The sequence below is a fragment of the Misgurnus anguillicaudatus genome, chromosome 22 (genome assembly GCF_027580225.2).
Source record: "Misgurnus anguillicaudatus chromosome 22, ASM2758022v2, whole genome shotgun sequence".
NCBI classification, from domain to species: Eukaryota; Metazoa; Chordata; class Actinopteri; order Cypriniformes; family Cobitidae; genus Misgurnus; species Misgurnus anguillicaudatus.
In genome coordinates this window covers 44,394,417-44,421,085 of record NC_073358.2, presented here as the reverse complement: position 1 = coordinate 44,421,085, position 26,669 = coordinate 44,394,417, and the positions used below count along the sequence as shown (strand labels likewise).

The 26,669-nt window shown below is 37.6% G+C and overlaps 1 long non-coding RNA gene across 1 annotated transcript; it reads left to right on the top strand.

Annotated features, from left to right (window-relative positions):
* The first annotated feature begins 5,098 nt into the window (after positions 1-5,098).
* Positions 5,099-26,669, top strand: LOC129439782 (uncharacterized). Its single transcript, XR_008642923.2, has 5 exons — positions 5,099-5,216; positions 5,311-5,406; positions 5,508-5,599; positions 8,672-8,791; positions 26,387-26,669. It is a non-coding gene; the product is annotated as an uncharacterized lncRNA (long non-coding RNA).

Sequence of the window (26,669 nt, the reverse complement as noted above, 5' to 3'; positions counted from 1 at the left end):
ATGTCCACTGAACCTTTTTGCTTCCACAGTAGTGGAAAAGAGTTTCACAGACTACACTGTTAGAAGAAAATGGGTAAAAATGATCCCTATCTATACCCTTTTCAGAACATATATCTTTGCACAAGAGTTTATTAGTACCTGAAAGCTACATATTGGTGACAGATGTATACTTTACATGATGTATGTACCTAAATGGTATACTTTCTAAAGGGTACTGCCTCACTGAAATCCCTGCATAACCCCCCTTTATCACTTTCATTTTTAATTTATACAGTTTTGTAGCAGATGATATCCATCTGACTGAAGTATGTTAGGAGATCTCTGGATAGCAACCAATGTTGGGTCAAGGTGTCTTTAGCTCTGATGACTTTGTAAAAAAAACTTGCATTTGGATGACATTTTAAGCTGGAGTCATTTGTGAATGTGTTAAGTTTGATAAACTATTGGCACATTTTGAGCAGGCAGGCCTGTGATGTCATCACAGCAGCTGTCCCCATTTTCATGCTGGTTTTGGCAAACTTGTTCTCAAATGTAACTGGCCCACTTATCGGCCCACCTGTCCAGTGCGCCAGTTTGAAAAGCGATGAGGGTACCTGTGCGGCTACTTTTACTGTATCACATATCCAGCTGACTCTAACTGTGTATATAAGCGTGTTAATTCCAGCTCTGGCTCGCTGCCTAAATAAATATATACATTCAGCAAGATGTGTGAAAGGTTTAGAGGACAATTTGGGACGAATCCCTAACTAATTGCAATAAAAATGTCCACTACTCTGCACAAAGTCCTTTAAACATAAAACCTTATAAAACTTTGTAAAAGTGACTCTTTGTCTTGCACTGCACCAGCATTACCTTACGTATTACGTAATCACGTTGAAAGGTCACGAATGAGGTATGCAAAACTACCACTCTAGGGTTTACAAGTGCGGATGTAGAATGATACTAATTACAGGGCTCCAGACTGCCACCAAATGGTGGCATTTTGCCACAAAAAAAAGAGTGTGCCACTGAATTTTACATCCAGTTGCACATGTGCGACCAGTAAATTTGACCTTTTTTGTGATGTGACACTGAATTTGAAAACAGCACACTATAGTTTTTGCATCTATCATTAAAGTATTTATTAGTAATACAGTGGAAATTAGTAGAAATGTGAATATTTGGTTAGCATGTTGATGTACGGTGTGTGCCCCTAATTTTTTCAGTTGGGGGTCACTGTGCTCCTAGTGAAAAAAGTTCTGGAGCCCTGAATTAATTTCTTTGTGTCAGTTTATTGTTTAAAATGGTCGGCAAATGTGCATTTTACATATGTAATGCATGACCTTTTGCTGTGATTATGTAATACTTAAGTTTGCGCTGGTGTGTCACTCTGAAAAAATTATTCATTCAATTTACGTAACTTTTTTAAGGTGAGTGGTTGCAATCAATTTATTTAAGCTACATTTAAACAAAAAGTTTAAAAAAATTAGAAATACAAAACAGAACACAATATTTTTGTTTAAATGTAGCTTAAATATATTGATTGCAACAACTTACCTTAAAAAATTGAGTAAATTGAATGAATCATTTTTTTCAGTGCACACGGCTAGTGCAAGAAGAGATGTTGTTAAAAGTACATATTTTTAGATTTTTATGGCAAAATGGAGAATCATTTCGATCATTTAGAGCCCTTTGAAGCAGCAATGAAACAAAAATTTTAAACTGCATCGAAACTATAAACTGTTGAGGTCCACCAAAGTCCACCATATGGGGAAAAATCCTGGAATGTTTTCCTCAAAAAACTTAATTTCTTTTCAACTAAACAAAGAAAGACATCAACATCTTGAATGAATTGGGGATGAGTACATTTTCAGGATTTTTTTTAAATTGGAGTAATTCTTTAACCCATTGTTGGGTCAAATATAAACATTTTCTGGGTTAATTTAACCCAATTGCTGGGTTTATCCCTTTTTGACCAAATGCTGTGTTGAAAATAACATAAACCAACAATGAGAAATAAAGTTTTTCAACATTTATAAATCGTTGTTAATGCAAATAGTTTTTCGTGGTAGTTTATTTTGCATTAAAGGGACACTCACACTTCACTTTTTTTAAAATATGCTTATTTTCCAGCTCCCCTAGAGTTAAATATTTGATTTTTTTTAGAGATCCATTTAGCTGATCTCCATGTCTGGCGCTACCACTTTTAGCATAGCTTAGCATAATTCATTGAATCTGATTAGAGCCTTAGCATTGCACAAAAAAATAACCAAAGAGTTTTAATATTTTTCATATTTAAAATTTGACTCTTCTGTAGTTACATCGTGTACTAAAAACCGACAGAAAATTAAAAGTTTGGATTTTCTAGGCAGATATAGGAACTATACTCTCATTCTGGCTTAATAATCAAGGACTTTGCTGCCGTAACATGGCTGCAGGAGGCGCAATGATTGTTCCTAGCCATATCGGCCTAGAAAATCGCAACTTTTAATTTTCTGTCAATCTAAGTACACAATGTAAGAGTCAAGTTTTAAATAGGAAAAATATCAAAACTCTTTGGTTATTTTTTATTGCGATGCTAATGGTCTAATCAGATTCAATGGATTATGCTAAGCTATGCTAAAAGTATATTTAACTCTAGGGGAGCTGGAAAATGTGCATGTTTTCAAAAAAGTGGAGTGTCGCTTTAAGTAATGTTAACAGTTACTTTTGATTAAAAAATATTTGTAAATGCTGTAGAAGTATTGATCATTGTCACCAGTTGATCAAGTTGTGCAACTTTATTGTACTAATATTTAGATATTTTAACTGACAAAGGAGCTATGATAAAAACTCTTAGTTATATAAATAAATTAATGTTGTTGTTTTTTGTTTCTGCAGCATTCACCAAATGTTAATGAAAAATGTCCTGTTATAATTGTATGAAAATCCCTTTTATAACAAAACACAAAAAGCTGGTCTCAAGTCAGTGTGTAAGGTCAGTGATCACCGTCATGGTCTCGTCCAGGTTTAAGGTCACGAGCGAATGCCCCTAAGGTTGAAGAGAATCAATGTTATTGCCTTGTGTTTTGGTATTAATCTGCAGAGGCCTAAAGGAAGACAGAATGAAGGACAGACTAATTAAAAACTGTGCAGGTCCACAGGATGTTTGCTGCTGCTCTCCGCCTTTCTGTTTGATTGTTATTCAACCTGAACACTGCCCGATGACTTGAAAATGTGGGCTACTTATGTACATACTAATGCAGTATGGGGCGGACAGCAGTCTGACTCAGATGAGTATTATACACATCTGTTTTAACAACTGGTTATGATGAGTGCATATGGTATGTACGCACTGAATGCATGCTCAGAGAAAAGGTTTATTGCTCAGAGGTTGCTCTTTTATACTTTATATTTAAATAGACACTAAAATAAAAGCTGGGTTGATTCAACCCTGCTTGTGCGAACTATGGACAAATCCAACCATTATATTTAAAGGGGATATTTCACAACACGTTTTGAAGATGTAAAATACATTTTTGGTGTCCCCAGTGGCCGTATGTGAAGTTCTAGCTCAAAATACCATATAGATAATTTATTATAGCTTGTTAAAATGGCCACTTTGTAGGTGTGAACAAAAATGTGTTTTGGGTGTGTCCTTTAAATGCAAATGAGCTGATCTCTGCACTAAATGGCAGTGCCGTGGTTGGATAGGTGGTTATGGGGCGGTATTATTATAATGAGATCCCCTTCTGACATCACAAGGGGAGCCAAATTTCAATGATCTATTTTTTCACATGCTTGCAGAGAATGGTTCACCAAAACTGTGTTACTGGGTTGTTATTTTTCACATTTTCTATAGGTTGATAGAAGCACTGGGGACCCAATTATACCACTTAAAGGAATATTCCATTTTCTTACAAGAAAAATCCAGATAATTTACTCACCACAATGTCATCCAAAATGTCGATGTCTTTCTTTGTTCAGTCGAGATGAAATTATGTTTTTTGAGGAAAACATTGCAGGATTTTCTCATTTTAATGGACTTTAATAGACACCAAAAATTAATACTTAACTCAACACTTAACAGTTTTTTTCAACGGAGTTTCAAAGGGCTATAAACAATCCCAAACGAGGCATAAGGGTCTTATCTAGCAAAACGATTGTCATTTTTGACAATAAAAATAACAAATATACACTTTTAAAGCACAACTTTTCGTTTAGGTCCAGTCCAGCGCGACCTAACGTAAATGCGTAGTGATGTAGGGAGGTCACGTGTTACATATATAAAACGCACATTTGCGGACCATTGTAAACAATAAACTGACACAAAGACATTAATTAGTATCATACGACATACAACAACGTAGGAACGGTCCTCTTTCAACACACTTGTAAACACTGGGGCGAAGTTTCGCGTTCGTCCTCTGTGACCTCTTGACGTGATGACGTATTGCGTCGGGTCACGCTAGCGCATGACGACCGGATCTAAACGAGAAGTTGTGCTTTAAAAGTGGATATTTGTTATTTTTATTGTCAAAAATGACAATTGTTTTGCTAGATAAGACCCTTATGCCTCGTTTGGGATTGTTTATAGTCCTTTGAAACTCTGTTGAAAAAAACTGTTAAGTGTTGAGTTAAGTATTAAATGTTGGTGTCTATTAAAGTCCATTAAAATGAGAAAAATCCTGCAATGTTTTCCTCAAAAAACATAATTTCTTCTCGACTGAACAAAGAAAGACATCAACATTTTGGATGACATGGTGGTGAGTAAATTATCTGGATTTTTCTTTTAAGAAAATGGAATATTCCTTTAAGCATGGAAAAGTCAGGTTTTCTCCTTTAAAAGGTAATGTCTCAGTTTTTGTATACCTTTCTTCTAAAGAATTTGGATGAAAATAGAAAATAGGAACAAATGAGACAGCTGTTGACGTACAACCTTTTAAAATGAATCAATGCAAATTGCATCAGACAGTTGAAATGTTTTTATTTCTTTTGTGGACGTATTTTGCTTTGTAAATTTGAGCAATTTGCCTCATTATTTAGATCTCAGATTTATCCCATTGCTGTCTCATACAGAGAAATAATTGTGATATTATTTTTCTTTCCTTTGCACTCATATTTGTTTCTTATCATTTCCAACACAGTACAAAGGTGGACGCTGGTGTAATCCATCCCACATGTTGGCATTCCTGAGGAGAACTGAAAGCACACAGTTGTAAAATTCCAGTCTTGTGCCGCAACCTTATTCCAAGCTTGTGAGTAATGCCACTAGCTTGACTTTTTTGCAGCAACCCTGCGCCAAACTAATGAATAATGCCACCAGCTATACACACTAACCTCTTCCTCAAGATTTGAAGGATGTGTTCTCCACAACTTTGCAGCCAACAGCAAACAGAGTTGTTTCTCAAAAACTCTGCCCTGAAGGTTGTGTGTGTGTTAAGAGAGGTAACATATTGCATGCTATAGATTTATTTCATAGCTTTTAAAGTGAGACGATGTTGCCGCCCACAGCCTCAGGCTTGTTGTATATCTGATTTTCTTTTTAGTTTGTATCTTTGACTGGTGAACAACAGATTGGACGGGACCACCACACAACTTTGGGTCATCACAAGGCTTTACCAGCCTGCAACATGTCGCAGTAAGGGGGAAATCCTTTAATGCTAAAAATGAATGAAAAGCATGTACACTTTGTAGTTAGGTTTTTTTTTACAATATTGTTGGGATATTTGTTAATTGAAGGTAAAAGTGCATTCGTTTATTCAACATTTAGAAATAAGTAAGTTTTTTTTGTAGATAACAGTCATCATTTAATGTCCTCTTTCACCAGAGATTACTATTTATCACTAAAGGAATAGGCCACACTACCATTAAAGGGATAGTTCACCCAACAATTAAAATTCTGTCATCATTTTCTCATTCTCATGTTGTTGTAAAACTGTATGAATTTCTTTTTTCTAATAATCACAAAAGAAGATATTTTGATAAATGATGGTAAGCATACTGATTGACTTCCATAGTAGGATAACAAATATTATAAAATTATTGTGGTAAATGATGAAGAAGATATTTTGATAAATGATTGTAAAAACACAGTTGACATAGCACCAATTAAATTCCATCAGATTTGTTTTTCCTACTATGGAAGTCGATGGGTATAATCAGCTTACCTTCATTCATCCAAATATCTTGATTTGTGTTCATCAGCAAAAAGAAATTCATACAGATTTAGAACAACATGAAGATGAGAAAATGATGACAGAATTTTTATTTTTGGGTGAACTGTCCCTTTAATGTGAATGCTAATAGGAATAAATCTGTTGTAACTTTCTGGCGATAGCTATTTTATGTGCATTTTGGGATATTGCATAAAAACATTGGATAGAAATGCCCAAATGTGCATTGAAAAAACACATGCGCTCAGTTAAATTGGATAAAGTTTTTATCCGATAAGAAGATATGCACATTAACTACTTTGATGCCCATCAAAAAGGTCATGTGACTTGCATTTTGTAATTTTGTTCTCAACGATGCGCTGGATGGATGGTTTTACAGTAGCAAACGTTTTAAATGAAGTTTTCCCTAGTTGGCAACTTTGAAAGGAAACATTAACATTCAAAATGTGTGTTAAATGTAAAAAAAAATGTAATGTGCATTTATTTAGTTTAGCAAGCCCTTTATTGGAATAAACAGTATGGTAATGTCATGAAGCATTTGGCAGTATCCTAAAATTGTTCTAGTAAAAAACCTTGTTGTCACAAACCTGTAAACATGTCTTTGTTCTTATGAACATGAAGGAAGATATTTTGAGAAATTTTTGTAACCAAACCGATCATGAGCCCCATTCACTTGAATACTATGGAAGTGAATCAGGCTCATCATAATGGTTTGATTTCATTTTGGATAAAATGCCAAAATGTGCATAAATTCAAAAAACGTGCATCAATAAAACACATCACGTGCACTCAGTTAAAGGGGACATTTCACAAGACTTTTTAAAGATGTTGAATAAATCTTCGGTGTCTCCAGAGTAGGTATGTGAAGTCAAAATACCATATAAAAAAATTTATTACATCATGTTAAAATCGCCACTTTGTAGGTGTAAGCAAAAATGTGCTGTTTTGGGTGTGTCATTTGAAATGCAAATGAGTTGATCTCTGCACTAAATGGCAGTGCTGTGGTTGGACAGTGCAGATTAAGGGCCGGTATTATCCCTTTCTGACATCACAAGGGGAGCCAGATTTCAATTACCTATTTTTTTCACATGCTTGCAGAGAATGGTTTACCAAAACGTAGTTACTCGGTTGGTCTTTTTCACATTTTCTAGGTTGATAGAAGCAATGCGGACCCAATTCCGATTTTCATGGTATGTCCCCTTAATTGGAATTGGAGTTTTTATCCGATAAGAAGATATGCACATTAACTACTTTGATGCCTACTCATTGTTGAACATTAAAAATGTCGACTTGAAGTTTATAATTTTATTTTCACCGATTTACTGGATGGTTTAAATGAAATTTTCCATCTAAGTTAGCAACTTTGAAAGGAAGTCAAGTCAAAGTTTATTTATATAGCACTTTTTTAAAAAATGCAAGTGTCTTAGAAAGTGCTGCACAGACAAATATTTAACAATTAAAAAAAAAACTAGGACTAAAAATAAACAAACAACAACACAGAGGCGAAAACAACAATACAACAATCATAAAACATAGGGAGCATAAAAGAACAGCTCTCAAACTGAGTTAAAAGCTAGATTATAAAAATAAGTGTTAAGATTTGATATAAAAATGGAAAGTGATTGGGCCTGTCTAACATTTAGTGGCAAACTATTCCACAGTTTTGGGGAACAGTAAAGGAAACATTAACATTCTCAAAATGTGTGTAACATTTTAAAAAAATTATTTTAATGTGCATTTATTTTGTTTAGTTTAGTTTATTTGAATAAATAGCATGGTAATGTCAGGGATTTTCTGTGGCACAGGCAGTATCCTAAAATTATTCTAGTAAAAAATGTGACTGTGGATCACAAAGTCATAAGGGTCATTTTTTTAAATTGAGTAATTTCAATTGCTGAATAAATAACCTTTTCATTAATGTATGGTTTGTTAGTATATGACAATATTTGTTTGCGATAAAACTATTTGGAAATCTAAGGTGCAAAAAATCCAAATATTCAGAAAATCCCCTTTCAAGTTGTCCGAATGAAATCCTTAGCACTGCATCCACTCACAAAAATAAAAGTTTTGATAAATAAAAATGCAATATATCTTTATGGAACATGATCTTTACTTAATTTCCTAATTAAATTTGGTATAAAAGAAAAATCATACAATGTATTTTTGGCTATTGCTACAAATATACCCTGTGCTACTTATGACTAGCTTTGTGGTACAGGGTCAGAAATGGTTGGGCTTTAATATCTGCAGTCACTTTTTAGTCCTTACAGCCCCCTGAAACGCACACTTGCTTAATTTGACTTTAAACACTTTTCAGCATAATATCACACGATTGACACACCTGTTGAAAGGATAACTTCATGTGAAATCATTCAGAGTGAGAGACTAAACAATTTTAGGTATACACAAATGGATTGACCGTTGAGAGCAAACTCATCCTAATCCATTGTCCTAATATTTGGCCTTGGATTTGATGTCTGTTTATTTAAATTGTTTCATCTTAACCTCATCAAACAGGTCATTGCTGTTTTTTGCAGGAGGACAGTCCCTGGCAGCGAGACATTGCTTTCCTCCCGGTTACTGGCAGCTATATAGTCCACAACAGCAGCTGTGACTCGCCTCCAGGAGAAAGCGCTCGTCTAACCACACATGACCACGTAAGACTGAATTAAAACCAATGCCAAATACAGAGAACACGTTTAGAGGACACTGACTTTCCTTTAGGGTAGACATTTGGTTTTTAGCATCTTTGTGGATGTTATTTGATAATCTATGACTTTCAGGTTGGTTGAGTGCTGGGTAAGATTGCGCTAATAATCAATATTACTTAACAGCACTATTTTAGTTCATTTAGCATCTGGATAAACTTTGCAAGGGGTTAGCCAATAAGAAATAATGATATCTAGTGTTTAATAATGATAAGCTTTATGGGACTTAGGCACAATTTTTCTCTGAAATTCAGTGCGATAAGCAAAGATACAATTCTCAGAAGCTGCTAGAATTGGCTGAAGAGCTGTTGTGGCCCTAGGCAAAGCATTCAGCACCGGGTTACTAGAGGTAAACCGTCTCTGTAAATTGCTCTGGATAAAAATTATCTACTGAACAAATAACCGCTGAACATAAATCAATGTGGCCTCAGTGAAATTCTGTATTCACAACCCAAAGGCAAACATCAATAGAGCAAGTGCAGTTCATTTAAACGAGGCTCTTTGCCAAATGCCACAACGAATTGGCAAGTTTATGCATTTTATATGAACACTAAATGAGAGCCTGAAATGAATATCAATATAAAGTTACATTTGTGTTGAAATTCTGTTGTGCAAAACCTTGGACAGCTAATTGATATCGGATAATTAAATTGAACTGTAAACATTTTAATGTTGTGGTTAACGTCCTCATTTTTATCGGGTGTTTTAAACAAATCTTAGATGATTTTCCTCTGTTTATTTGAAAGGAAACTAAGCGATATGAAGTTATTGGTAGCTATTTAATTTAAAGGTGCCAAAGAATGCATTGATACAATATGTTAAATTGTACTCTGATACCTACATAAAAGGCATGACTTCAAAAATGATCCAGAAATGGTTTTACATGTCCATTTACAACCCTAGAATTTGTTCCAATAAAGTAGTCTATCTTATTTAAAAGGGTGATGAATAATACATTATACAATTGAGCTCTGCTTTGATTGGCTTTTTCTCAGAGCAGCTCATTTCAGTAGCTCTGTATGTGCAAACAGACCTTATAAACAGAGAAATCTGAATCACCCATAGATAGTAAAAGAAACGTCTCATTCTCGTGTTTCTTTAGAAATGAAGAGTTTGGTTCCAAAACGCAATAAATCCATTTTGACAAATTTCGGTAAAAACGTGTTTTCTATACCAAGAACGTGACAAGATGAAAACCACTATTTTCTGTTACAAACTTTCACATAGCATCTTTAGGTTATAAAAACATAAAAAATTCAAATCCATAACTTGATTTTCAAAGATTTATTATAAAAACGAATTATTTTTTCCACAAAATGCAATATATCCATGACAGTTTTTTATTTCAAAATGCTATAAATCTATTAAATCAATGTATACATGTGCATTCATCTTTACCATTTTATATTTATTTAGTTGACTAGTGGTATACAATGATTAAAAAATAAACATTAATGGCATTAACCAAAACACTTACTTTGTTATATTAAGAACACATTGCTGCGATCAGCTTTAAAATGTTTTGGTCCCGCTCGATTTTCGTTGACTTTGAGTAAAATAATGTAAAGTTTTCATATGATCCTCTGGGGTCAATGTTTTAGCATGATAGGCTTGATGCTGTTGGGAGAACAAGCAACCGAGTGCCTCTCGCGGAAATTATTAGATGTTGATGGCTTACGTTTCTTTCCCGTCACAGAAAACAACTACAGGTTTATCAATGCAATTAAAGTATTAATTTGCTTTGTTTGTTGATCACGAAGTACAAAGTAGATGAGGAAAACTAGGACTCCGTGTACTCAGCGTGCCGCCATTGTTTGTTTACATTGCGTGAACGGTGGGCTGTAATATCAGGAATGGATTTATTGCGTTCTGTAAAAAAGGAGGAGTGGCGTTTGTCGCATTTTGGGGAAAAAGGGAGAAAAGATGACAGAATAACACGGTGGATATTGGATTAGCGTAAAATTAAGAATTTACTTTTAACTACTGACCTGATATAATACTGATTTTGGCAGTAACTCATTTTTTTTCAAAAATGGCGTTTATCGTGTTTTGGAACCAAACTCTTCAAATAATTAATGGACAAATGTAGTCTTTAAACAGATGTAAAGTTATTCGCTGTCAAAGTGACGTCAAAATGAATGGGAGTTAATGGAATGCCAACAGCAGGTGGGGGTCCGCTAATCAATGGCGGTACCCGAGGAAGCTTCAATAAAATATGAAACCCTGCCCCCCTGTAACTACATCGTAAGTCCGAAGTATAGATCACCTTTAAGTCACTTTGAATAAAAGTGCCTTCCACATGTTTGACAGAAATCGCATGTACATAGTACAAATAATCTTTGGATGTAACAAATAATGTTTTGGAAATTAATGCATTAATACAGTAGATGTACTGTAGAGATAAAGTAAAGTGTGTTATTTCTGTGCCACATGAGGCACCAAAATAGATCTGGCTAAAAACTAACACTCCTCTGTTTGCTATTGGTCAGCAAACAAATATTTCCACCCTATTGGACAAACTAGAAGTGCAGCTGAGCCACATTGTTTACCGTCTTCAAGAAATTAATCTGTGAATGGTTTAGTTGTTCTTGTTACACATCACCTCTAAGCCATTTCATGCATTATAAATGGATCATACTTTGGCAGCAGCTGTATCGAGTAATTCAACTCGCTCTCTTTGTAGCAGCTATGCACTCTTTCAAAGGAAATGTGAACACAAAAATGAGCTGATGGTGCTGGTATTCGGTGACATTTCTTCTGTGTTCACAGATAAAGTGCTTGAAATATGTCTCTTGCAGAGAGGCTGGACTCTGTCCAGGCTCGTGAGGGAACTCGGCTCCAGGAATCACACTTTATTTGCTTCTTCCAGAGAACCAAAACAATTCCCTCCCCGTCTCTTCCCATATTGAGAGTAATACATTTTCTGCTAGTAACCTTTTAATCAAAAGGCCCGTTGTTGCTACCAAATTGAAAACTGATATGATATTAGGCATACAGAACTTACAGAACAAAGCCCACTTTTTGGTTAACCATTAAAGAATTGTACAATGCTACCTATTCCATTAGGGGTCATGCACACCAAGGCGTTTACGCGGGCGGCTGCGTATGTTTTTAATTGTTTTCAATGGAAGTGCCGTGCTTTTCAAAAATGCCAGCAGCTGGCGTGTTTTGTCTGTACTGAGTGCCAGCCCTCTCCATTTTTTCGATGCTCAGCGCTGAGGACCCAAAGTTGAAAAATGTTCAACGTCGGTAAACACTCAGCTCGTCAATGTCACTTTTCACTCAGCCGTCCAATCACAGTGGAGGAGGGCTGGAACAAATATTACAACAACCAACCGGCGCATCGTTCAACGACTGATAAACAAAGCAGAAGAATCATCACAAACATAGCTCTTAGCTGAAAAAAAAATGCTGGCAAACACTCACATTAGTTTTCAACCGCGTTCAATGGTTTGGTGTACATGCCCCCTTTATGCATGTGAAACACTGTTTGTACATTTGATCCACATTAAATATACATTAAAGCTGACATAACACAAGACGTTTTTGCCAATCTAATGTTAATCTTGCTTATATATAGAGTAGTATTTCATCATTCATATGTCCAAAGACTCTTTCGTTTAGTCAGATTTATAAAAGAAAAAACATCCTTTCCGATTTTTGGCGTAAAAGGTTGAACACTTGAAGGCGTGCGGTAGGCGGAGCTGAAGAGTTACGAGTATGCGCAGCTTTGGATACTAACTTTGGATTTACAGCCGACATAGATGGAAATCAAACTTTTAAAAAACTTTTTTTTTTAAATAACCAGCCTTATACAGTATTATAAATATGATCCAGAATCGGATACTTAGTCAGTAATGGACGAACAGGAACAATAGCAGCAACGATTACAGCAGGACGTCTCTATCAGGTAATTAATCCTTGCTTGTTTATCCGCTGTTTTAATAAAAAAGCAACATAATCCAGTTTTTAACGGCATTTGCCCGTTTTAAAAGGTGTAAGTGTTGTAAATGCAGAACAAAGTGCTGTTGTTGGTGGTGTTTACATTACATGCACGTATGCGCTATTGCAAACAAAACACGTGAGATTTTGAATTACTTACGCCTGTGGTTATGACTCCTAAACGGGGTCTTTTAAAGTTTTGACCGCTCCAATAGTTGTAAAAAAGTGGAAAATCCGGCGTCAAACTGAACCTTGTTTGTAAAGCAGTCCTCTCCGAAATACAGCCAGGGAAAAAAAACTCATTCGCAATTACGTTGCTGTCCGGGAAAAGCGAACTGCATCCACTGTTGCCTTACGACAGGGAAAGCTAAATAAGGTTTTCTTCTCCTTACATCCAAAAACACACTTCTTTTGTCGAACTATCTTGCTAAAAGTTGTCGCGTGCTGTGCCGTGATACCGGTGACTTCTACTCGACGGAGCAATGCTAATGCGCGTTCTCGCTCTCACTTGACGTGCAGGGCGTACTTCGGGAGTACTTCGACTCAGCGCAGTAACACCCTCCCTCTCCCATTATGAGAGTGAGAAGGGGAGCGGACTTTTCAGGCGAGTCGAAGTACTCCCAAAAGTGCTATTACGCCATAAAATATAGTTCCTCTTTTAAATCCGCTTAGAAAGCGCTACGTTTTTTTTTGTACCACCAAACTTGCTTGTATAACTACTCGTCTTAAATAGGAAAAACGTTGAAGTGTTTGGTCACTTCTAACTTTATCTCTGAATGGTACCATTGAATGAATGGGGCTAAGCTAAATGCAATCGAAGCGTCGCAGCGCGCTCCAGCGCTTACGTGCACGCACACAGATGATAGAGGGATGTATCAACAATTCTTAGTTAAGGTAATAACATATTTTAATATTGAAAATGAGTAGACTATTCCTTTAAGTTAAAAAAAACTACATTTGGTGTTTAAATAAAAAAAATCATATATAAATTAAAAAATGTAGGTTAATTTTTTTACATTTTATATAAATATAAATGAAAAGAAAGCTTAGCTGTTGAATCTAATAATCATCAGTTCATATGCTGCCCTGCTTTGAGACAGCGTTTACCGCATGTGGAATCTGATGAGAAGCTCAAGTGCAAAATGATGTCATAAAAATCATTAATCTGTATTTGTGGAAGTGATAGACTGTAAGTAAATGCTTGTATCGTCAAAATGCAAATTTTGTCAATGTTTCATATCACACTAGTTTATAAATATCCTTAAGTGTAACATATTCATAAAAGCAAAAACATATATTACCCTATATAAAAAAATATTAGCTACTAATAGAGAGAGAGAGTATGCAGGTAGGGGGCAGGAGATTTGCAGAAAGGCATGTTATGACTGGCTAAGCAATCAAACACTCATTTGTGTGGGTGATTCACACTTTCTGTATTGTAAATATTGGGGTTAATTCCCGTGGTAAATGGCAGCTGCAAACCATCTGTACAATCGTTAATCACAGCCGGTAACTTGCCAAAGCATGGCCACTCGTCTTATTTAAATAGTGCTACCGAGCAAAAAAAAAACCACACACACCCGCTCTGAGTACTTCATCTCACATACACAATTTACTGTTTCTGGCAATCTCGCTCAGGCGCTGAGCCAACATTACTGGATGCTACAGCAAAAGCCGCACGCATTACTGAATAGATTGTTTCTATTCAATGAAACTGTTTGTAAATAATGTTTGCCACTCATTTTCTGCAGTGAAAATCATTTTCTGCAATCATTAATCAAAAAACTTGTGTTGTAGTTTAGACCACCTAAACTAATACCAAGACTTTAAAGGGTTGAGGGCAAGACCACTGCTAAAATCCATCTGAAAGATCCACCCTAATGCTGGATTCACACCAAACACGATAGAGGTGGCAAAAACGTGCTATTTGCACGTTGTTGGACGCTTAAACATTTGAGTTTACTTGCTTTAATTCTAGTCATTTGAAACGCAGAAATTCGCCCAATGGGGGGGGGTTTCTGCAACTCCGCTCGTTTCCCGTAATCACGTCACTACTTGAGCAAGCTTCTGATAGGTTAACGCAGGGCTTTTCTCTGACAAAGTTCAGATTTTTCAACTTGCGCGTTTCCCGCGGCAACGCTCAATTTGCGTCATTTGCGCAAACAAGACTCGCGAATGAAGCAGATTCGTGTCTACCACACTAAACGCCTCATTCGTGCCGTGAGACCTCCAGACGTGCGTAAAGCCCGATTTAAAGGGCGATTTATAGTCGTGCGTAGGTTCTACACCGTAGCTACGGCGTATCAATTAATCAATCAATCAAATTTTATTTATAGAGCGCCTTACAACAACCAAAAGGAGCACAAGGCGCTTTTCAGTAAAAAACATCAACAGTAGACAATAAAATGCATCAATGAACAATAAAATATAACAACGATAGACAATAAAATATAACAACACACTATACATAAAATAGCAATAGAAACAAAGGCTACGTGTTAAAAGCTTGTAAGAATAAATATGTTGATAGGCGTAGCCTGTGCGTAGCTCTGCGTAGCCTTATGCGCAACTCGCAAAATTTTTAACAGTCTCATAGGTATTTCCGTTTGCGACGGTGAAAACAAAGAATGGCCAAGTTGAGGAGTGATTTAACTCAAACTGCAACAAAAGTCGCTGTTTATTTACATTTATCATTGCTGGTCTTCTCAAATTATACACAACAAGTTGCTGTTTCTTCTTCGCTTGTGGCTTAACTTGCAAAGCTTCTTCTTCTTTGGCATTCGCGCTGCTACTGTGGTTACACGCGTGGTTACTACCTACCAGCGGCCTGCGCGGGTGTTTGCACGTCAACGCGGACGACGACGCAAAAGTATAAATGAAAACCGACACGGAACCTACGCCATCGCGGCTACGCCGTAGGGCCTACGCACGACTATAACGAGCCCTTTATAGTCGTGCATAAGTTCTACGCCGTAGCTACGGTAGCCTGTGCGTAGCTCTGCGTAGCCTTACGTGCACCTCAAAAGAAATTTAACAGCGCGTCAGATCTACGCAGACAGCAAGCGCTGTTATTGGTCCACCAGAACCCCTCCTGTCAGGTAAAAAAAAACTGCGTCATAGATATTTCCATAAGCCAAGTTAAGGAATGATTTAAATCAAACTGCAACAAAAGTCGCTGTTTATTTACTTCCCTCATTGCTGGTCTTCTCAAATTATACAAGTTGCTGTTTCTTCTTCATTTGTGGGTTAACTTGCTAAGCTTCTTCTTCTCTGACATTCACGCTGCTACTGTGGTTACACGCGTGGTTACTGCCTACCAGCGGTCTAACCCTAATGCACGTCGAGGCGGACGACGACGCAAAAGTATAAATGAAAACCGACGTGGAACCTACACTGTCGCGGCTACGCTGCAGGACCTATGCACAACTGTAACGAGCCCTTAAACACATCTTTACATTGACTTAACATTGAAATCAATGGCGCTTGACGCCTCTACCGCGGCTGGTGTGGATGCAGCATAATAACCCTAAAGCTAAAGTCGTAAAGTCTAAGGTCAAATAAAATAAAAGTTGCATCTGATTCTGAATAAATATATTTCTATATGTTTCTAATTAAATAATGTTATAAAATTTTTATTTTAAATATAACATTTTAAATAAGAGAAATATGATTAAAAAATAAATAATAGTAGTTGGTGACAAATCACTTATGTAGTGAGTCACATAATAATTTATTCAACCGATTTTAAAAAATAGAAAATATATTGTATGGCAGAAGAGCACTTAGTTTGCAGCCTTGGTGCGCAGTAACATCTTCACTTCTGTGAACTCCCCCCTCTCGCTCAAGGAGTGATGATGTTACTACGCCAGAGGTTGAAGCATAGACAGTAAAAGAAATGGACACAGCGACCCCATTGGATTCAACGGAGACAAGGAGTACTGCGCAGACTCAAACTGAGCTTGATGACGTAGATGTCACGTGAACAACCTGTAATTGTAAGTCTTTTAATAGCTGTGCCAAGAGAAATCTGAATCACCCATAGACAGTAAAAGGAACGTTGTTGAACAATTTTGTCCAGTTGCTTTTATGGACTCTCTATGGCAGGGGTCGGCAAGTAACTTTGGCCGCGGGCCAATATTTTTTTTAGCCAGTAGATGGCGGGCCAACTGTTGTTGGCACACTTACGTCTTATTTTGAATTAGCCTAGTATAGGCTATCTGATCTTTTGTCAAGAAACATTGTCTTTATTTCCTATTTAAAAGACGAAAGACGGCATTAAAAATGGCTAAAAACATGGTAATGGGTCTGTGTATCATTCGTTCAATCGTTTTTTTTTTTCAAATTAAAAACAAAAATGAAAAAATTAACCACCACGGGTTTTCTGATTGTGTGCTCAGATAAAAAAATGAATTACTGGATTAGAATTTTTTTTTATTTAACTCCTTTATAGGCATAATATATCAATGAAATCATTTTAAACAGATCAAGTACTATAGTGGTAATATTACAGGCATTTATGCTCTCATGAAATACTCTTACAGTCCGACTTTTGAACTATTCCTTTTTTTATTAATATTTATCCGGGACAGACACATACACACCTAAGGTTTAAGGAGGTCTCCGCTGGACTGTTTTTTGTCCAGCTCCGACAAGGTTCTATTCATACATTCATACACTTTGTGTTCACCCGCTTTTTTCCCGACCTGACGGGTCCGCAAAACTTAACGTCACGTTTCCAAAATCTCACATTCAAATGTCTCTAACGAAAAGAGACAGATAATTTTAAATGTTATACAAAAATTGTGTTCGTGCCAATAAAAATATTATTTTAACATTGTATTCATTGTATTTATAATGAAATATAAATAATAAATTAAATAGGACAAAGCCTCTCACTCAAATTTCTCACCATCATAAACCGAGTTGGTTGCGGAGTTGCTGTTCAAATTGCTGAACATCCTCCTTTGCCAAATTTATAACGTTTTAAACGGAGGTAAAGATCAAAGAACTATGCGCAGGGACGTCGTTAGGCATATTTTAGGGGGGCTGAAGCTACCCCAAAATGTTCCTAAGCCCCCCTAAATGACAGGGCTCTCAAGCAGGGCCGTAGCCAGTAATGGGCCAGGGCGGCACTGGCCCGCCCACTTAACTCCCTGGCCCGCCCAGGCAAGTTTCATCAAAATACACTTTTAGTTTATTTTTATTATTCAAATGTATTTAAGAAAATATATTAATATAAACCTGATTTATCTTTGACTGGTGTGTGTTTGATTTGCTTTCTAAATAAAATGGAATTGTTGAAGCAAGTTGTAGGAAGCCGCCGGAACGTAATTGGTTGCTTGGTTGCTAGGGGTTCTTCTGACAGGTAGACTCAGTGTGGGAAGCGGCGGGCTTAGGCAGCCAGCCAGCTAACTTTGCTAACAGCGTTTTTTAGCTAATATTTTTAGCTAATTGCCACAATAATGGCTAAAGTTTCTTTAATGTGTTATTTAAAAACGCAAGTGTTGAGGAAGAAGATACGCCACTGCCTCCATCTGCCGAGTCCTACCAGCGCAGTTCTTCAGACTCATTAACCCACAAGAAGGCTAGTCAGGCGCTGGTGGCGCCGGTTGCCGCTTGCTCCCTGGCGGCAGTTCCAGTGCTCTCTCCCGGTCAGCCTGACACAGGTTTACCCGCCGATCTAACGGCAATTGATAAACCACCCTCACAACCCAATTTGAATCCATGACTCGATTACTCGCCTCAAAAACCCGTGCCTTTTGTTTTTTTTAGAAAAAACTCTGTGACTCTTTGGAATATAATGAGATCATTTCTATTTTCAACATTAAACCCAGGCGCTTGCATCTTGTTTTGTAGAATGAAAACAACAAAGGTAGGCCTGCCCTGTTGTTTAACTCGTTTCCTTATTTTTGCTCCTGAAGTGATCTAATAATGTGTGTTGTGTATAGATGTACGCCTTATAGGTTAACTTACATTGTTTAATTTAAATGAGTTGCTATGAGTTTATTTATTTCAAACCGTGCTCTGCTGAGAGTTTTCATTTTTTCAATTTTCTGATACGTTTAGCCTACTTTATTTCAGGTGAACTGTTTTTGCACTGCTGATTAGCCTGAATAAAACAGTTTATTGTCTATGCTGACCTGGTTTGTCCAGCCTTTATTGAGCTCTGTGTTGGTTGAACATGTTTAGACAGTGTTTTATTATTTCCTTTGCCGAAAATTGCAAAGTAAAGGTGTCACTGCTTTGCAGTTTGTCTATTCTTTTTTTTTCTACTCTAAGGTTTAATTATTATTCAAGTCATTTTATTCTAATATAAACTATAGGCCCACTCACTTTTGCCCCGGCCCGCCCAAAATACAATTTCTGCCTACGCCCCTGCTCTCAAGTGTCACGCATTGAGCGTGACAGTCACTCATTTCGGTCTTTTGTCACGCACTCCCGCCACACATTGTATTTCTCACGCAGAAAAACTATTTATAATATATTTAATATATGCCGCAGCGCACAAAAGTTATCTGGTCGCGCCGCTCTCACTATGGAAACCGGCAGGAATCAAGCGCGTATCCCTAGAGCCTGCCACTTATCAGCCAATCCAAAAAAAAGAAATAGGCTACACAATAGCCAATCAGAAAATAGCACTATTGTATCTGGGTAAGATTTAACGCAACAACCAATGAAAGGCGGCATGCTGCGTCAAGTTTCGTCTCCTCCCCTGATCTGAGTCAGCAGCATGGATTTAGCGCGTTTATCAATCCGCAGGGGGCCGAGCAGAGCGAACATCAGTAGTACAAGGTGTGTGCAGGGCGGACTGGCCATGTTGACCTGGCGGCTGTTCTGACCCGCCGTGCAGTCATCTCAGGTTGACATGTGAAAGAGAGAAAGAGACAGACGCAGCGAGATGCTGCAAAATCAATCACAGAAATATTCTCCAGGAAGGGAGCAGGTCAGTCACCAGTAAAAGCACGCGTCTATATATTGCTTATTAACGTAACAGGTTTTAAAGTCATGTGCTGGCGTGATGCATTGCATTATGTACAGTTGTTGTACTGAACGCATCAGGCAGATCATTTCATGCAGCGAAACACCAGGTGATTGTGAAGTGTATCCTTTTATAAAACTAGTTTTTTTTTGTGGAAAAACTGGATCAAACGTGCAAATTGAGCTTTTAATGGGCATTTCACCTTATATTTGCAGTAAAATAACTTTTTTAAAATCTAATAATATAATTAAATTATAGCTTATTAAATATGTTTGTTTCATTTCATTTAAAATATTAATATTTAAACATTTGAACTCCTTCCTTTGGTATGGTAGTATAATGTGTATTCCTAGTAAGTTTTTGAGGGTTCAACATGGTATTTTTAATATTAGCTTGGCTTGGTTTACCTATCTTAACATTTTAAACAATACTAAAACGTATCAACAAGTAAAGTAAAATAAAACAACAAGTAAAAGAAAAACGTTTTGATTAAACTATATCAGAAAGTAGTAAGTACCCATCCAGATAGTTTTATCCATTGTGGTAGCCCTTGCTTATAAAAAGGTTGGAGACCCCTGACCTACAGTATAGACATAGGGGCTGTTTCCCAAACAGGGCTTAAGTCTTGTTCAAGACTAAAATGCCTGTTTGAGTTTTAGTTCTTAACTAAAAGTAGCTTGCACTAACATATCTTAAAATACATCAGTCACGTTGTTTTGTCTCAAGATGCACACCTGTACTATTTTTGTGCTTGTAAAAACTACATAAACATCCTATATAACTAAGGCCTTGTCCTGGCTTAATCTAAACCCTGTCCTGAAAACCAAATCATACTGCATCTTGACAACTCAGTATTAAGGTAGATCACTTGTTGGTCAGTCCCCTTTTCAAAATTTTAGATCTGTATAATTTCCAGATTAACACAGTGGCTATCAACTAATAATATTAACCTATAAGATTAGCAAATACGGTTTATGTTTACATTTATGTGAACACACACATTTATCTTATTTTCTGGTTAAAAGTTTATTTTGTCAAAAAAATCCTTGGCTAAGGTTTCTATGTGAGCATAGAAATGCAAACAGTAAAATGATGTGTTTGTACTGGAAATGTGTACGTGTATTTACACAGTGAATAATGAATCAGGAAGTCTTCATTGTAAAAAAATCTCCATTCCCAAATGAAAATTAGTCCCATTTATGACACACAGGGAATACAATGGAATAGTGGATTGCAATAAGGTTAGTAGTATACAACCTAATAGTTAAATAATATTTGGGGTGGTGGGGGGGGTGTTTGGAGGGGTGTCACTCTTGCCTGTCTTCAAAACTTGAGAGCCCTGGTCAATAGCTTACCTGGTAAAGTATGCAGTGATGCCAATTTTTTTCTATTTCTTGTACTGCTTTTTCTCATTTGTTTAACTTACCAACTTTTTAGCTGTCTGACCTCTGTTTATGGACATTTTGGATGTTTCATGTGACCAATTTGCAGATAGCATTTAAGTCATTGCTTATAGAATAACTAATCAGGAGCAAAGTCTGGCCTAAATTCCCCCATGCAGCTTTGATGTGTCTAAAAGCTAACAGTAACTTTTATTTAACAGAGTAGAAATGGAAGAGGAGGATATGTCTGTCATGTTTTACTTGTTAACATCTTGGTTTCTTGACTGGTTGTTGACATAATTGTAGCTCAGATGTGAGTGTAAAAATTTTGCAAACACAAGTTACAAATACTCTGTGGGCTGAGCCCCCCCTGTCTTCCAATCCTAGTGACGTCCCTGACTATGCGTTAGGAAAATTAATAATGGCTTTATTTTAATAGATGTGTAAAACCATATTTTGGCGGATTACTTTCATTTTTTTAACGAATTTACCTGCCCATTTAGTCTTAATAATTAACGGTAAACGAACTTGACTTGCTGTTTTCGAAGGCAGGTCGAACCTTAGGTCGGGCTTGAGCCCCAAGTTCAAGTAGCAGAACACAACAGTATTCCTTTCAAATCTACTTTAAAAGTGTATTAGTTAAAATATAACTGCAGTAAAAGAGTTTATTTTTATCATATTTTGTAGTGGTTTCTAAAAGCCAGCAATTACTTTTCAGTAATTTGCAATGTCACAGAGTTTAACGTCTTCACGCGTGATGAATTGACATGATTTACGAGGTAAATTTGCAAATGATTCATGAAGTCATACCTCTGCAATTATTTGATCGATTGTGTTTTAGAAGTATGCTCAAACTCTAATGACAGTTATGATCGCGGATGCGCTGGTAGAGAAAGAGAACGAGAAAAAGCGGCCCGTTAAGATAGCTATTATACGAATTTTTTTCAGGACATTCTTGCTATTTGTCAGTGTGTTATACGCGAACAAATAATAATGAAAAAAGTTCAAAAGTCGGACTGTAAGCGAATGAGACTTACAGGAAAGCATGGTTGCTATTCAAACCCTTATTAAAACCCTTATTAAAATGTAATCTGTTAGTACCTGATCTGTTTAAATTTATTTCATTGGTATATGTCTGCTAAGGTGTTCAATTAAAATTTGTCCGAACCCGTTTTCATTCCTTTTTTTATTTTTGATCTGAGCGCTCATTCAGAAAACGAGTCGTTTGACAAGTCGTTTTTCTTTATTAGGGCCCGAGCACCGAGGAGCAGGCCAGAATGGCCTGCACCGAAAGGTGCGAAGCCCTATTGTTTTTGCTCGAATTTATTACTTTTTTTTTTATTTTTTTTTTTTTTAACACTTTTGGGCATTTTGGGTGCCTTAACATACTCGAAAACTCTTGAAATTTGGCACAGCCGTCAGAGTCGTCCGTCATTGCGAACGGGCAAAGGCTGAAACACGGGCGTGGCACAGGGGCTCTGTAGCGCCCCCTGTAATGCAAGAAAAAACATTGGTGCACAGATCGTGCAAACATGTACGCACATGTACGAGAGTTGGTACGCATATAGATCTCATCGATCCGAACAACTTTCGCCCTCTAACATTTTAGTTCCGCCCAACAGGAAGTCAGCCATTTTGGATTGTTTAAAAAATGCATGCAGTGAACTTTTAAATACTCCTTCTAGGGGATTCATGGGATTGACACCAAACATGGTGATCATGATGTCAAGACATTGGACTTGCTAAATTGCGAACGGATTTTTGATATCTCGAACGGTTCTGCCATGGCGAGGCGACAAAGTCATGGCGAATTCAGAAAAACAGGAAGTGTCTAATATCTAAGGCAAAAAAAGTCTTATTGTGATGCCATGCGGTGTGTTTGTTCTTCTGAAGATTCCGATCGCATCGATGTGCCTATTGTGACTCCCGGGTATAGCGCCACCACCAGGCGCCAGGAAGTGTGTCAGTCATGAACTTTTAAATACTTCTCCTAGGGAATTCATACGATTGACACCAAACGTGGTGAAGATGATGCTGAGACATTGGACTTGCTAAATTGCGAAGGGATTTTTGATATCTCGAACGGTGTTGCCATGGCGAGGCGACAAATTTATGGCGAATTCAGAGAAACAGGAAGTGTCTAATATCTAAAGCAAAAAATGTCTTATTGGGATGAAACGCATTGTGTATGTTCGGCCAAGGATTCCGATCGCATCGATGTGCCTATTGTGAGTTTCGGGTATAGCGCCACCAACAGGCACCAGGAAGTGTGGCAGTCACAAAAGGTGGATTTTTTGACAGTTGCATGCGGTGAACTTTTAAATACTCCTCCTAGGATTTTCATGCGATTGACACCAAAAGTGGTCAACATGATGCTGAGGCATTGTAGATGATAAATTGCGAAGGGATTTTTGATATCTCGAATGCTGCTCCCATGGCAACACGTAAAATTTTACTTTCATTTTCAGGCATATTTAAGCACTTGGCATGGACTTTGGGTGCCTTAACATGCTCGAAAACACCGGGAATTTGGCACAGACCTCAAAGTCATTGGCCATTAGGACCGGGCAAACGCTGGAACACGGGCGTGGCAGTAGGGCTCTGTAGCGCCCCCTATAATGCAAAAAAATTATTGGTGCACAAATCGGCAAACATGTATGCACATGTACGAGAGTTGGTACCTATATAGATCCCATCGACCCGAACAGCTTTACAATCAAACCTATTAGCTCCGCCCAACAGGAAGTCGGCCATTTTGGATTGTTTCAAAAATGCATACGGTGAACTTTTGAATACTCCTTCTAGGGGATTCATGGGATTGACACCAAACGTGGTGATCATGATGCCGAGACATTGTTCTTGCTAATTTGCGAAGGGATTTTTGATATCTCGAACGGTTCTGTCATGGCGAGGCGACAAATTCATGGCGAAATCAGAGAAACAAGAAGTGTCTAATATCTAAGGTAAAAAATGTCTTATTGTGATGACACACGGGGTGTTTGTTCGTCTGAAGATTCTGATCGCATCGATGTGCTTATTGTGAGTCTCGGGTATAGCGCCACCACCAGGCGCCAAGAAGTGTTGCAGTCACAAAGGTTGATTTTTTGACAGTTCCATGTGATGTTCTTTTAAATACTCCTCCTAGAATGTTTATGCGATTGACACTAAAAGTGGTCAACATGATGCTGAGACATTGTAGATGCTAAATTGCGAAGGAATTTTTGACATCTCAAACGCTGTTGCCATGGCAACGCTTCAAACTTCACTTTGATTTCAGGCATATTTAAGGCTCATTGCGTGCTTAGATTAACTTTAAATTTGGCACACACATCAGAGTTGTCGGCTGTTAAGTGTTGACAAAAAGGTCAGATAAAGGCGTGTCTATTTAGTGGCTCACTAGTGCCCCCGTTTGTCTAAAATGTGGGGTTTCTTTTACCTACAGTACCCAAATTGGTCAGTAGCAACATGAAATAGTCCACTGATATTTACCCACTTGATGCACGTGCCCACCGTGCATCGTTTTCTCGGAGACACCGTGTAGCGTTAAAAAAACGTGCGAGGGCCCGCCATCGCTGCTTGCAGCTATATTTTTCTTTTTGGTTTTGATTTGAAAAAACGAATGAAGGAATGATACACGGGGCCATTTTTTTAAACTGTTATTGTAAAATAAAAAAGTCTGATTTAAAAAAAAAATTAAAAAGCGGACTTCAAATTAATCCGGCGGGCCAGAAAATATCGCTGGCGGGCCACTTTTGGCCCGCGGGCCGCCTGTTGCCGACCCCTGCTCTATGGGCTTCTTCCTTGACTTTATACCTCCACGTCCACCCGATTGCCTCATAGACAGTAAAAGATTTCCCGTGAGCTTCTCTTCGTGTCCATACAGTAATTTCTCTACTGTGCGACAGAGAGTCGCAGGTTATGATGCAATCGTTAGCCTGTTTTTACAAAAAAATGCTTCTACTGGGCCATAGCGTAAGATACAAGGTAATGGAGCCTTTTATAAATTTTGTGTTTCTTTAGAAATAAGTAATGGACATGGAATGCTAACAGCAGGTGGGGGTCCGATAATCAATGGCGGAGCCCGGGGAAGCTTCAATAAAATATGAAACCCTGGCCCCCTGGGTTGAAGTGCTGCAAACTAAGTGCTCTTCCACCATAAAATATAGTTCTCATTTTTATCCGCTTAAAAAATCACCACATTTTATTTTGTGCTAACATACTTACTCGTGTAACTACTCAAAATAGGGAACACATGGAAGTGTTTGGTAGCTTCTAAATTCATCCCTGTTTGGATCCCAAGGAATGAATGGGGCTAGGCTAAATGCTAACACATTTACTACGAGCTGTGCAAAGATGAAGTGCACGCATTGAATAAAGATATGTATGTATTAATTTGTCTAAGTTGAGGTAAGAACATAGTATAATATTGAAAAACGGTGGTGTTTTCCTTTAAGTTCATTTTAAACACTGTGCCATTACATAACCTTGAACAAACAGAGAAAACCTGATAACTTATCTTTCTGCAGGAGCAAAACGTAAACCCCATTATTTCCTCGTGAGATCACAGTGGCAGTACTGCTGTATTACGGGCTTAAAGATGATTGATTCAAATGAGGTCCTGTGACTGATGTGTCTGCATCAAAATCTAGCACGTCAGCATTCTTGTAAAACTCAGTTTCCTATATAATTTATGAATCTTACATTTCACGTCGATCTCATCGTGTGGCTAGCTTCCAGGAAGGGCAGGGGAGTTCAAATGGCTGCTGATAAACACTCCGCATGCTGATCGCACCATATAACTCATACAGTATATAAACACTTGTGTATTTGTGTGCATGCATTAACCTGAGCGTAATACCCGTTTCATTGTGCATGGGTATAAAATGAAAATGTAGTGTTTTAGATGGTCTAACTGAGCTTTTCTTGACCAGAACAAGCTGTCATGTGGACCAGGCTACATGACACTATGGTAAATATTTCTCTAAAATCATTTAAGTTATGTACAAACACATACAAGCCCCTCAGGTACCCAAAGCTTTGAAACACAACCCATATGTATTACACATCCTTTGGCTCTGGTTCTCAAGCAGCAAGTGTTACTGTACGTGTCAGACTTGACCAGCGACCTGTAGCTTGTGAGGTGTCATCTATTATTTCCTGTGATTTGTCTCTGTGCATAACCCAGTTTCTGTGACACACGCTTTAACAAACACCACTGCTCATCACACTTTTATTTTACAGGTCCGAGTTTTGTGCACTTCGGGAGCTTCTCGATTTGCAGACACCGAGTGTTGAGGTGCCAGTTTCCATGACTCCCCTGCAGAATGTCAGAAATGCTCCAGTGATGAGCTTCAGTGATCATGACAGTCTGGTGGGTTTGGTCTGGTATTATTGTAACTTCCTGTGGCTAACCGCAAAGCCGCGGGTGTGCAAACACAGACACACAAACAATCACACACCTGAGATGTTTTTGTTTCCTGCGAGCTGATGTTACAAACCTGGCAGGTTGTGTGAATATACTCTA